We start from the raw sequence: 11,813 nt of genomic DNA, 5'->3' as shown, positions 1-11,813 counted from the left end.
TTATGATGCTGACAAATCAGCATCATTCACTTCTCATCGTTCCCACCCAGCTTCTTTCACTAAAGACACACAGCGTGACGTCACCCACAGGTCCTTCAACCTTGGCGTCTCTAGTGAGTTTGCTATGCTTACCTGTACATGGTGATGCTGCTGCAAATTCAACTGTACGCCTGGAGCTGAGGTGTCTTCTCTCTTCCGACGCCAAGGTTGAAGGACCTGTGGGTGACGTCACGCTGTGTCTGCAGTGAAAGAAGCTGCATAAAGGACTATGGATTAAAGCATTTAATGTCAATGGCCATTCTAAGCTGAATGTGCCTGCTCTCGTCAGATCGCAGAAGTTACGCAGCTTAAGGCCTTGCTAGTACCAGTGTGGGAGACTGTCTGGGAATCCGTGGTGCGCTCAACTTTTTATTATGTTGTTTAGATTTTGTTTCACAATCGATTAAAAAGGACTATGGATTAAAGCATTTAATGTCTATGGCCATTCTAAGCTGAATGTACCTGCTCTCGTCAGATCGCAGAAGTTACACAGCTTAAGTCCTCGCTAGTACCAGTGTGGGAGACTGTCTGGGGATCCGTGGTGCGGTTGACTTTTTATTATGTCGTTTAGAATTTGTTTCACAATCGATTAAAAAGGACTATGGATTAAAGTGTTCAATGTCAATGGCCATTCTAAGCTGAATGTGCCTGCTCGCGTCAGATCGCAGAGGTTGCGCAGCTTAAGGCCTCACTGATACCAGTGTGGGAGACTGTCTGGGAATACGTGGTGCAGTTGACTTTTTATTATGTCGTTTAAATTTTGTTTCACAATCGATTAAAAAGGACTATGGATAAAAGCATTTAACGTCAATGGCCATTCTAAGCTGAATGTACCTTCTCTCGTCAGATCGCAGAAGTTACACAGCTTAAGTCCTCGCTAGTACCAGTGTGGAAGACTGTCTGGGAATCCATGGTGCGGTTGACTTTTTATTTTGTCGTTTAGATTTTGTTTCACAATTGATTAAAAAGGACTATGGATTAAATTATTTAAAGTCAATGGCCATTCTAATCTGAATGTACCTGCTCTCGTCAGATCGCAGAAGTTGCGCAGCTTAATGCCTCTCTAGTAGAGGTGTGGAATACTGTCTGGGAATACGTGGTGCAATTGACTTTTTATTATGTCGTTTAGATTTTGTTTCACAATAGATTAAAAAGGACTATGGATAAAAGAATTTAATGTCAATGGCTATTCTAAGCTGAATGTACCTTCTCTCGTCAGATCGCAGAAGTTACTCAGCTTAAGGCCTTGCTAGTACCAGTGTGGGAGACTGTCTGGGAATCCGTGGAGCGGTTGAGTTTTTATTATGTCGTTTAGATTTTGTTTCACAATCGATTAAAAAGGACTTTGGATTAATGCATTTAATGTCAAAGGCCATTCTAAGCTGAATGTGCCTGCTCTCGTCAGATCGCAGAAGTTGCGCAGCTTAATGCCTCTCTAGTAGAGGTGTGGAATACTGTCTGGGAATACGTGGTGCAATTGACTTTTTATTATGTCGTTTAGATTTTGTTTCACAATAGATTAAAAAGGACTATGGATAAAAGAATTTAATGTCAATGGCTATTCTAAGCTGAATGTACCTTCTCTCGTCAGATCGCAGAAGTTACTCAGCTTAAGGCCTTGCTAGTACCAGTGTGGGAGACTGTCTGGGAATCCGTGGAGCGGTTGAGTTTTTATTATGTCGTTTAGATTTTGTTTCACAATCGATTAAAAAGGACTTTGGATTAATGCATTTAATGTCAAAGGCCATTCTAAGCTGAATGTGCCTGCTCTCGTCAGATCGCAGAAGTTACACAGCTTAAGGCCTCGCTAGAACCAGTGTCGGAGAATCCGTGGTGTGGTTGACTTTTTATTATGTCGTTTAGATTTTGTTTCATAATCGATTAAAAAGGACTATGGATTAAAGCATTTAATGACAATGGCCATTCTAAGCTGAATGTACCTGCTCTCGTTAGATGGCAGGAGTTACACAACTTAAGGCCTCACTAGTACCAGTGTGGAAAACTGTCTGGGAATCCGTGGTGCGGTTGACTTTTTATTACGTCATTTAGATTTTGTTTCACAATCGATTAAAAAGGACTATGGATTAAAGCATTTAATGTCAATGGCCACGCTTAGCTGAATGTTCCTGCTCTCATCAGATCACAGAAGTTACACAGCTTAAGGCCTCGCTAGTACCAGTGTGGGAGACTGTCTGGGAATCTGTGGTGGGCTTGACTTTTTATGATGTCGTTAAGATTTTGTTTCACAATCGATTAAAAAGGACTATGGATTAATGCATGTAATGTCAAAGGCCCCTCTAAGCTGAATGTTCCTGCTCTCGTCAGATCGCAGAAGTTACACAGCTTAAGGCCTCCCTAGAACCAGTGTGGGAGACTGTCTGGGAATCTGTGGTGCGGTTGACTTTTTATTATGTCGTTTAGATTTTGTTTCACAATCAAAAGGACTATGGATTAAAGCATTTAACGTCAATGGCCATTCTGAGCTGAATGTGCATGCTCTCGTCAGATTGCAGAAGTTACACTGCTTAAGGCCTCGCTAGTACCAGTGTAAGAGACTGTCTGGAAATCCGTGGTGCGGTTGACTTTTTATTATGTTGTTTAGATTTTGTTTCACAATCGATTAAAAAGGACTATGGTTTAAAGCATTTAAAGTCAATGGCCATTCTAAGCTGAATGTGCCTGCCTTTGTCAGGTGGCAGAAGTTACTCAGTTTAAGGCCACGCTAGTACTAGTGTGGGAGACTGTCTGGAAATCCGTGGTGCGGTTGACTATTTAAGTTGGCGTTTAGATTTTGTTTCACAATCTATTAAAAAGGACTATGGATTAAAGCATTTAACGTCAATGGCCATTATTAGATGAATGTGCCTGCTCTCGTCAGATCGCAGAAGTTACACAGCTTAAGGCCTCGCTAGTACCGGTGTGGGAGACTGTCTGGGAATCCGTGGTGCGGTTGACTTTTTATTATGTCGTTTAGATTTTGTTTCACAATCGATTACAAAGGACTATGGATTCAACCATTTAATGTCAATGGCCATTCTAAGCTGAATCTGCCTGCTCTCGTCAGATTGCAGAACTTACACAGCTTAAGACCTCGCTAGTACTAGCGTGGGAGACTGTCTGGAAATCCGTGGTGTGGTTGACTATTTATTTTATCTTTTAGATTTTGTTTCACAATCTATTAAAAAGGACTATGGATTAAATCATTTAACGTCAATGGCAATTCTTAGATGAATGTGCCTGCTCTCGTCAGAGTGCAGAAGTTACACAGCTTAAGGCCTCGCTAGTACCAGTGTGGTAGACTGGCTGGAATTCCGTGATGCGGTTGTCTTTTTATTTTGTCGTTTAGATTTTGTTTCACAATCGATTAAAAAGGACTATGGATTAAAGCATTTAACGTCAATGGCCATTCTAAGCTGAATGTGCCTGCTCTCGTCAGATCGCAGAAGTTACACAGCTTAAGTCCTCGCTAGTATCATTGTGGGAGACTTTCTGGGAATCCGTGGTTCGGTTGACCTTTTATCATGTCGTTTAGATTTTGTTTCACAATCGATAAAAAGGACTATGGATTAAAGCATTTAATGTCAGTGGCCATTCTAAGCTGAATGTGCCTGCCCTCGTCAGATTGCAGAAGTTACACAGCTTAAGGCATCGCTAGTACAAGTGTAGGAGACTGGCTGGAACTCCGCGATGCGGTTGACCTTTTATTTTGTCGTTTAGATTTTTGTTTCACAATCGATTAAAAAGGACTATGGATTAAAGAATTTAAGGTCAATGGCTATTCTAAGATGAATGTGCCTGCTCTCGTCAGATCGTAGAAGTTACACAGCTTAAGGCCTCGCTAGTACAAGTGTGGGAGACTGTCTGGAAATCTGTGGTGCGGTTGCATTTTTATTATATCGTTTAGATTTTGTTTCACAATTGAATACAAAGGACTATGGATTAAAGCATTTAATGTCAATGGCCATTCTAAGCTGAATGTGACTACTCTGTACAGATCGCAGAAGTTACACTGCTTAAGGCCTCGCTAGTACCAATGTGGTAGACTGTCTGGGAATCCGTGGTGCGGTTGCCTTTTTTATTATGTCGTTTAGATTTTGTATCACAATCGATTAAAAAGGACTATGGATTAATGTATGTAATGTTAATGGCTATTCTAAACTGAATGTTCCTTCTCTCATCAGATCGCAGAAGTTACACAGCTTAAGCCCTCGCTAGTACTAGTGTGGGAGTCTGTCTGGGAATCCGTGGTGCGGTTGACTTTTTATTATGTCGTTTAGATTTTGTTTCACAATCGATTAAAAAGGACTATGGATTAAAGCATTTAACGTCAATGGCCATTCTAAGCTGAATGTGCCTGCTCTCGTCAGATTGCAGAACTTACACAGCTTAAGACCTCGCTAGTACTAGCTTGGGAGACTGTCTGGAAATCCGTGGTGCGGTTGACTTTTTATTATGTCGTTTAGATTTTGTTTCACAATCGATTAAAAAGGACTATGGATTAAAGCATTTAATGTCAATGGCAATTCTAAGCTGAATGTACCTGCTCTCGTCAGATTGCAGAACTTACACAGCTTAAGACCTCGCTAGTACTAGTGTGGGAGACTGTCTGGAAATCCGTGGTGCGGTTGACTATTTATTTTGTCGTTTAGATTTTGTTTCACAATATATTAAAAAGGACTATGGATTAAAGCATTTAACGTCAATGACAATTCTTAGATGAATGTACCTGCTCTCGTCAGAGTGCAGAAGTTACACAGCTTAAGGCCTCGCTAGTACCAGTGTGGGAGACTGGCTGGGAATCCGTGGTGCGGTTGACTTTTATTATGTCGTTTAGATTTTGTTTCACAATCGATTAAAAAGGACTATGGATTAAAGAATTTAGTGTCAATGGCCATTCTAAGCTGAATGTGCCTTCTCCCGTCAGATCGCAGAAGTTACACAGCTTAAGTCCTCGCTAGTACCAGTGTGGGAGACTGTCTGGGAATCCGTTGTGCGGTTGACTTTTTATTATGTCGTTTAGATTTTGTTTCACAATCGATTAAAAAGGACTATGGATTAAAGTATTTAATGTCAATGGCCATTCTTAGCTGAATGTGCCTGCTCTGGGAAGATTGCAGAAGTTACACAGCTAAAGGCCTCGCTAGTATCATTGTTGTAGATTGTCTGGGAATCCGTGGTGCGGTTGACTTTTTATTATGGCGTTTAGATTTTGTTTCACAATCGATTAAAAAGGACTATGGATTAAAGCATTTAAAGTCAATGGCCATTCAAAGCTGAATGTGCCTTTTTTTGTCAAATCACAGAAGATGCACAGCTTAAGGCCTCGCTAGTACCAGTATGGGAGACTGTCTGGGAATACGTGGTACGGTTGACTTTTTATTACGTCGTTTAGATTTTGTTTCACAATCGATTAAAAAGGACTATGGGTTAAAGCATTTAATGTCAATGGCCATTCTAAGCTGTATGTGCCTTCTCTCGTCAGATCGCAGAAGTTACACTGCTTAAGGCCTCGCTAGTACTAGTGCGGGGGACTATCCGGGAATCCGTGGTGCGGTTGACTTTTTATTATGTCGTTTAGATTTTGTTTCACAATAGATTAAAAAGGACTATGGATTAAAGCATTTAACGTCAATGGCTATTCTAAGCTGAATATGCCTGCTCTCGTCCGATCGCAGTAGTTACACAGCTTAAGGCCTCGCTAGTACCCGGCTGGGAGACTGTCTGGGAATCCGTGGTGCGGTTGACTTTCCATTATGTCGTTTAGCTTTTATTTCACAATCGATTAAAAAGGACTATGGACTAAAGCATTTAAGGTCAATGGACATTCTAAGCTGAATGTGCCTGCTCTCGTCAGATCGCAGACGTTATACAGCTTAAGGCAAATCTAGTACTAGAGTGGGAGATTGTCTGGGACTCTGTGGTGCTGTTGACTTTTTATTATGTCGTTTAGATTATGTTTCACAATAGATTAAAAAGGACTATGGATTAAAGCATTCAACGTCAATGGCCATTCTAAGCTGAACGTGCCTGCTCTCGTCAGATCGCAGACGTTATACAGCTTAAGGCAAATCTAGTACTAGTGTGGGAGATTGTCTGGGACTCTGTGGTGCTGTTGGCTTTTTATTATGTCGTTTAGATTATGTTTCACAATAGATTAAAAAGGACTATGGATTAAAGCAGTTAACGTCAATGGCTATTCTAAGCTGAATGTGCCTGCTCTCATCAGATCGCAGAAGTTACACAGCTTAAGGCCTCGCTAGTACCCGGCTGGGAGACTGTCTGGGAATCCGTGGTGCGGTTAGCTTTTTATTATGTCGTTTAGATTTTGTTTCACAATCGAAAGGACTATGGATTAAAGCATTTAACGTCAATGGCCATTCTAAGCTGAACGTACCTGCTCTCGTCAGATTGCAGAAGTTACACAGCTTAAGGCCTCGCTAGTACCAGTGTAAGAGACTGTCTGGAAATCCGTGGTGCGGTTGACTTTTTATTATGTCGTTTAGATTTTGTTTCACAATCGATTAAAAAGGACTATGGATTAAAGCATTTAATGTCAATGGCCATTCTAAGCTTAATGTGCCTCCCCCCGTCAAATCGCAGCAGTTACACAGTTAAAGGCCTGATATTACCAATGTGGGAGACTGTCTGGAAATCCGTGGTGCGGTTGACTTTGTATTATATCGTTTAGATTTTGTTTCACAATCGATTAAAAAGGACTATGGTTTAAAGCATTTAATGTCGATGGCCATTCTAAGCTGAATGTGCCTGCCTTTGTCAGGCCGCAAAAGTTTCACAGCTTAAGGCCTCGCCAGTACTAGTGTGGGAGACTGTCTGGGAATCCGTGGTGCGGTTGACTTTTTATTATGTTTAGATTTTGTTTCACAATCGATTAAAAAGGACTATGGTTTAAAGCATTTAATGTCAATGGCCATTCTAAGCTGAGTGTTCCTGTTCTCGTCATATCGCAGAAGTTACACAGCTTAAGGCCTCGCTAGTACCAGTGTGGGAGACTGTCTGGGAGTTCGTGATGCAGTTGACTTTTGATTATGTTGTTTAGATTTTGTTTCACAATAGATTAAAAAGGACTATGGATTAAAGCTTTAAAAATCAATGGCCATTCTAAGCTGATTGTGCCTGCTCTCATCAGATCGCAGAAGTTACCCAGCTTAAGGCCTCGCTAGTACTAGTGTGGGAGACTGTCTGGGAATACGTCGTGCATTTAAGCTTTTATTATGTCGTTTAGATTTTGTTTCACAATCGATTAAAAACGGACTATGGATTAAAGAATTTTATGTCAATGGCCATTCTAAGCTGAATGTGCCTGCTCTCGTCAGATCGCAGAAACTACACAGCTTAAGGCCTCGCTAGTACCAGCGTGGGAGACTGTCTGGGAATCTGTGGTGCGGTTGTCGTTTTATTATCTCGTTTAGATTTTGTTTCACAATAGATTAAAAAGGAGTGTGGATTAAAGAATTTAATGTCAATGGCCATTCTAAGCTGAATGTGCCTGCTCTCGTCAAATTGCAAAAGTTGCACAGCTTAAGCCCTCGCTAGTACCAGTGTGGGAGACTATCCTAGGATCCGTGGTGCGGTTGACGTTTTATTATGTCGTTTAGATTTTGTTTCACAATAGATTAAAAAGGACTATGGATTAAAGCAATACATGTCAGTGGCCATTCTAAGCTGAATGTGCCTGCTCTCATCAGATTGCAGAAGTTACACAGCTTAAGACATCGCTAGTATCAGTGTGGGAGACTGTATGGGAATCCGTGGTGCAGTTGCCTTTTTATTATGTAGTTTAGATTTTGTTTCACAATCGATTAAAAAGGACTATGGATTAAAGCATTTAATGTCAATGGCCGTTCTAAGCTGAATGTGCTTGCTCTCGGCCGATCGCAGAAGTTACACAGCTTAAAGCCTAGCCAGTACCAGTGTGGGAGACTGTATGGGAATCCGTAGTGCGATTGACTTTTTATTATGTCGTTTAGATTTTGTTTCACATGCGATTAAAAAGGACTATGGATTAAAGCATTTAATGTAAATGGCCATTCTAAGCTGAATGTGCCTGATCTTGTCAGAGTGCAGAAGTTACACAGTTTAAAGGGAACCTGTCACCAGCATTTCACCTATTAAACCAGCAATACCTGGTGGTAGTGGGTGAAAAATTATTTCTATATATCCTATAATTGTCTTCTTAGTCGGTTGTGTAGGTTCAATATTCAGTTTTTTAGTGTTCCCACACGTATGCTAATGAGCATAAAAGAGTCAAATCTTCATTTGAAAAGAGTCAAATCTTCGTTTGAAAAGAGTCATATATTCATACCTCAAGTTTTTCTGAGTTTACCCCGCCGCCTTACTTTTGATTGACAGCTCCTCGCCTTCCCCCAGCACACAAAATCCGTCGCTTGTGCATTGATGTCCTCTTGTGGTGTGTGCGCACAAAGGGACACCAGATTATTACGATAAAAGGCGCAAAATGTTTGCAGATCGTTATTTACAGGTGGAGAAGGAGTTTAGGAGAGGGGATAACGGTAATTAACTTTTGATAGCAGCGGCCAGTGAGGGATAAGTAAAGTTCAATAAGTGAAATGCTGATGACAGGTTCCCTTTAAGGCCCCACTAGTACCAGTGTGGGAGACTGTCTGGGAATCCGTGATGCGCTTGACTTTTTATTATGTCGTTTAGATTTTGTTTCACAATCGATTAAAAAGGACTATGGATTAAAGCATTTGCTATCAATGGCCATTCTAAGCTGAATGTGCCTGCTCTTGTCAGATGGCAGTAGTTCCACAGCTTAAGGCCTCACTAGTACGAGTGTGGGAGACTGTCTGGGAATGCGTGGTGTGGTTGACTTTTTATTATGTCGTTTAGATTTTGTTTCGCAATCGATTAAAAAGGACTATGGATTAAAGCATTTAATGTAAATGGCCATTCTAAGCTGAATGTGACTGCTCTCATCAGATTGCAGAAGTTACACAGCTTAAGGCATCGCTAGTACCAGTGTGGGGGACTGTATGGGAATCCGTGGTGCAGTTGACTTTTTATTATGTAGTTTAGATTTTGTTTCACAATCGATTAAAAAGGACTATGGATTAAAGCATTTAATGTCAATGGCCATTCTAAGCTGAATGTGCTTGCTCTCGGCCGATCGCAGAAGTTACACAGCTTAAAGCCTAGCTAGTACCAGTGTGGGAGACTGTTTGGGAATCCGTGGTGCGTTTCTCTTTTTATTATGTCGTTTAGATTTTGTTTCACAATAGATTAAAAAGGACTATGGATTAAAGTATTTATTGTCTATGGCCATTCTTAGCTGAATGTGCCTGCTCTGGGAAGATCGCAGAAGTTACCCAGCTTAAGGCCTCGCTAGTACCAGTGTGGGAGACTGTCTGGGAATCCGTGATGCAGTTTACTTTTTATTATGTCGTTTAGATTTTGATTCACAATCGACTAAAAAGGACTATGGATTAAAGCATTTGATGTTAATGGCCATTCTAAGCTGAATGTGCCTACTCTCGGCAGATTGAAGAAGTTACACAGCTTAGGGCCTAGCTAGTACCAGTGTGGGAGACTGTTTGGGAATCCGTAGTGCGGTTGACTTTTTATTATGTAGTTTAGATTTTGTTTCACAATCGATTAAAAAGGACTATGGATTAAAGCATTTAATGTCACTGGCCATTCTAAGCTGAATCTGCCTGCTCTCGGCAGATCACAGTAGTTACACAGCTTAATACCTCGCTAGTACCAATGTGGGAGTCTGTCTGGGAATCTGTGGTGCGGTTGACTTTTTATTATGTCGTTTAGATTTTGTTTCACAATCGATAAAAAAGGACTATGGATTAAAGCATTTAATATCTATGGCCATTCTAAGCTGAATGTGCCTGCTCTCGTCAGAGCGCAAAAGTTACACAGCTTAAGGTCTCGCTAGTGTGTGAGACTGTCTGGGAATCCGTGGTGCGGTTGCCTTTTTTTTATGTCGTTTAGATTTTGTTTCACAATCGATTAAAAAGGACTATGGATTAAAGTATTTAATGTCAATGGCCATTCTTAGCTGAATGTTCCTGCTCTGGGAAGATTGCAGAAGTTGCCCAGCTTAAGGCCTCGCTAGTACCAGTGTGGGAGACTGTCTGGGAATCCGTGATGCGGTTTACTTTTTATTATGTCGTTTAGATTTTGATTCACAATCGACTAAAAAGGACTATGGATTAAAGCATTTGATCTTAATGGCCATTCTAAGCTGAATGTGCTTACTCTCGGCAGATTGAAGAAGTTACACAGCTTAGGGCCTAGCTAGTACCAGTGTGGGAGACTGTTTGGGAATCCGTAGTGCGGTTGACTTTTTATTATGTCGTTTAGATTTTGTTTCACAATCGATTAAAAAGGACTATGGATTAAAGCTTTAAAAGAAAATGGCAATTCTAAGCTGAAATGTGCCTTTTCTCGTCAGATCGCAGAAGTTACACAGCTTAAGGCCTCCCTAGTACCAGTGTGGGAGACAGTCTGGGAATCTGTGGTGCGGTTCACATTTTATTATGTAGTTTAAATTTTGTTTCACAATCGATTAAAAAGGACTATGGATTAAAGTATTTAATGTCAATGGCCATTCTTAGCTGAATGTACCTGCTCTGGGAAGATTGCAGAAGTTGCCCAGCTTAAGGCCTTGCTAGAACCAGTGTGGGAGACAGTCTGGGAATCCGTGATGCGGTTTACTTTTTATTATGTCGTTTAGATTTTGATTCACAATCGACTAAAAAGGACTATGGATTAAAGCATTTAATGTCAATGGCCATTCTAAGCAGAAGGTGCCTGTTTCCCATCAGGTGTCAGAAGTTCCACAGCTTAAGGCCTCACTAGTACCAGTGTGGGAGACTGTCTGGGAATGCGTGGTGCGGTTGACTTTTTATTATGTCGTTTAGATTTTGTTTCACAATAGATTAAAAAGGACTATGGATTAAACCCTTTAATGTCAGTGGCCATTCTAAGCTGAATGTACCTGCTCTCATCAGATTGCAGAATTAACACAGCTTAAGGCCTCGCTAGTACCAGTGTGGGAATCTGTGGTGTGGTTGACTTTTTATTATGTAGTTTAGATTTTGTTTCACAATCGATGAAAAAGGACTATGGATTAAAGCATTTAATGTCAATGGCCAGAGTACCAGTGTGGGAGACTGTCTGGAAATCCGTCGTGCATTTGAGCTTTTATTATGTCGTTTAGATTTTGTTTCACAATCGATTAAAAAGGACTATGGATTAAAGCATTTTATGTCAATGGCCATTCTAAGCCTAATGTGCGTGCCCTTGTCAGATCGCAGAAGTTACGCAGCTTAAGGCCTCGCTATCACCAGTGTGGGAGACTGTCTGGGAATCCGTGGTGTGGTTGCCTTTTTATTATGTCGTTTAGATTTTGTTTTACAATAGATTAAAAAGGAGTATGGATTAAAGAATTTATTGTCAATGGCCATTCTAAGCTGAATGTGCCTGCTCTCGTCAAATCGCAAAAGTTGCACAGCTTAAGGCCTCGCTAGTACCAGTGTGGGAGATGTTTTATTATGTAGTTTAGATTTTGTTTCACAATAGATTAAAAAGGACTATGGATTAAAGCAATAATTGTCAGTGGCCATTCTAAGCTGACTGTGCCTGCTCTCGGCAGATTGCCGTAGTTACACAACTTAAGTCCTCGCTAGCACCAGTGTGGGAGACTATCTGGGAATCCGTGGTGAGGTTGACTTTTTATTATGTCGTTTAGATTTTGTTTCACAATCGATTAAAAAGGACTA

The 11,813-nt window shown here is 40.9% G+C and overlaps 8 pseudogenes; all 8 read left to right on the top strand.

Annotated features, from left to right (window-relative positions):
• Window positions 1-287: 287 nt before the first annotated feature.
• On the top strand, window positions 288-406 carry LOC142707098 (5S ribosomal RNA; annotated as a pseudogene).
• A 67-nt stretch (window positions 407-473) lies between these two features.
• Window positions 474-592, top strand: LOC142694351 (5S ribosomal RNA; annotated as a pseudogene).
• Window positions 593-2,876: 2,284 nt separating this feature from the next.
• Window positions 2,877-2,995, top strand: LOC142705908 (5S ribosomal RNA; annotated as a pseudogene).
• Window positions 2,996-3,434: 439 nt separating this feature from the next.
• Window positions 3,435-3,553, top strand: LOC142712005 (5S ribosomal RNA; annotated as a pseudogene).
• Window positions 3,554-5,666: 2,113 nt separating this feature from the next.
• On the top strand, window positions 5,667-5,785 carry LOC142736419 (5S ribosomal RNA; annotated as a pseudogene).
• Window positions 5,786-6,224: 439 nt separating this feature from the next.
• Window positions 6,225-6,343, top strand: LOC142738253 (5S ribosomal RNA; annotated as a pseudogene).
• A 62-nt stretch (window positions 6,344-6,405) lies between these two features.
• LOC142702373 (5S ribosomal RNA) lies at window positions 6,406-6,524 on the top strand (annotated as a pseudogene).
• An 808-nt stretch (window positions 6,525-7,332) lies between these two features.
• On the top strand, window positions 7,333-7,451 carry LOC142667738 (5S ribosomal RNA; annotated as a pseudogene).
• Window positions 7,452-11,813: the final 4,362 nt, after the last annotated feature.

Source organism: Rhinoderma darwinii, chromosome 1 (genome assembly GCF_050947455.1).
Source record: "Rhinoderma darwinii isolate aRhiDar2 chromosome 1, aRhiDar2.hap1, whole genome shotgun sequence".
Classification (NCBI taxonomy): domain Eukaryota; kingdom Metazoa; phylum Chordata; class Amphibia; order Anura; family Rhinodermatidae; genus Rhinoderma; species Rhinoderma darwinii.
This window is presented reverse-complemented; position numbering and strand designations above follow the sequence as displayed.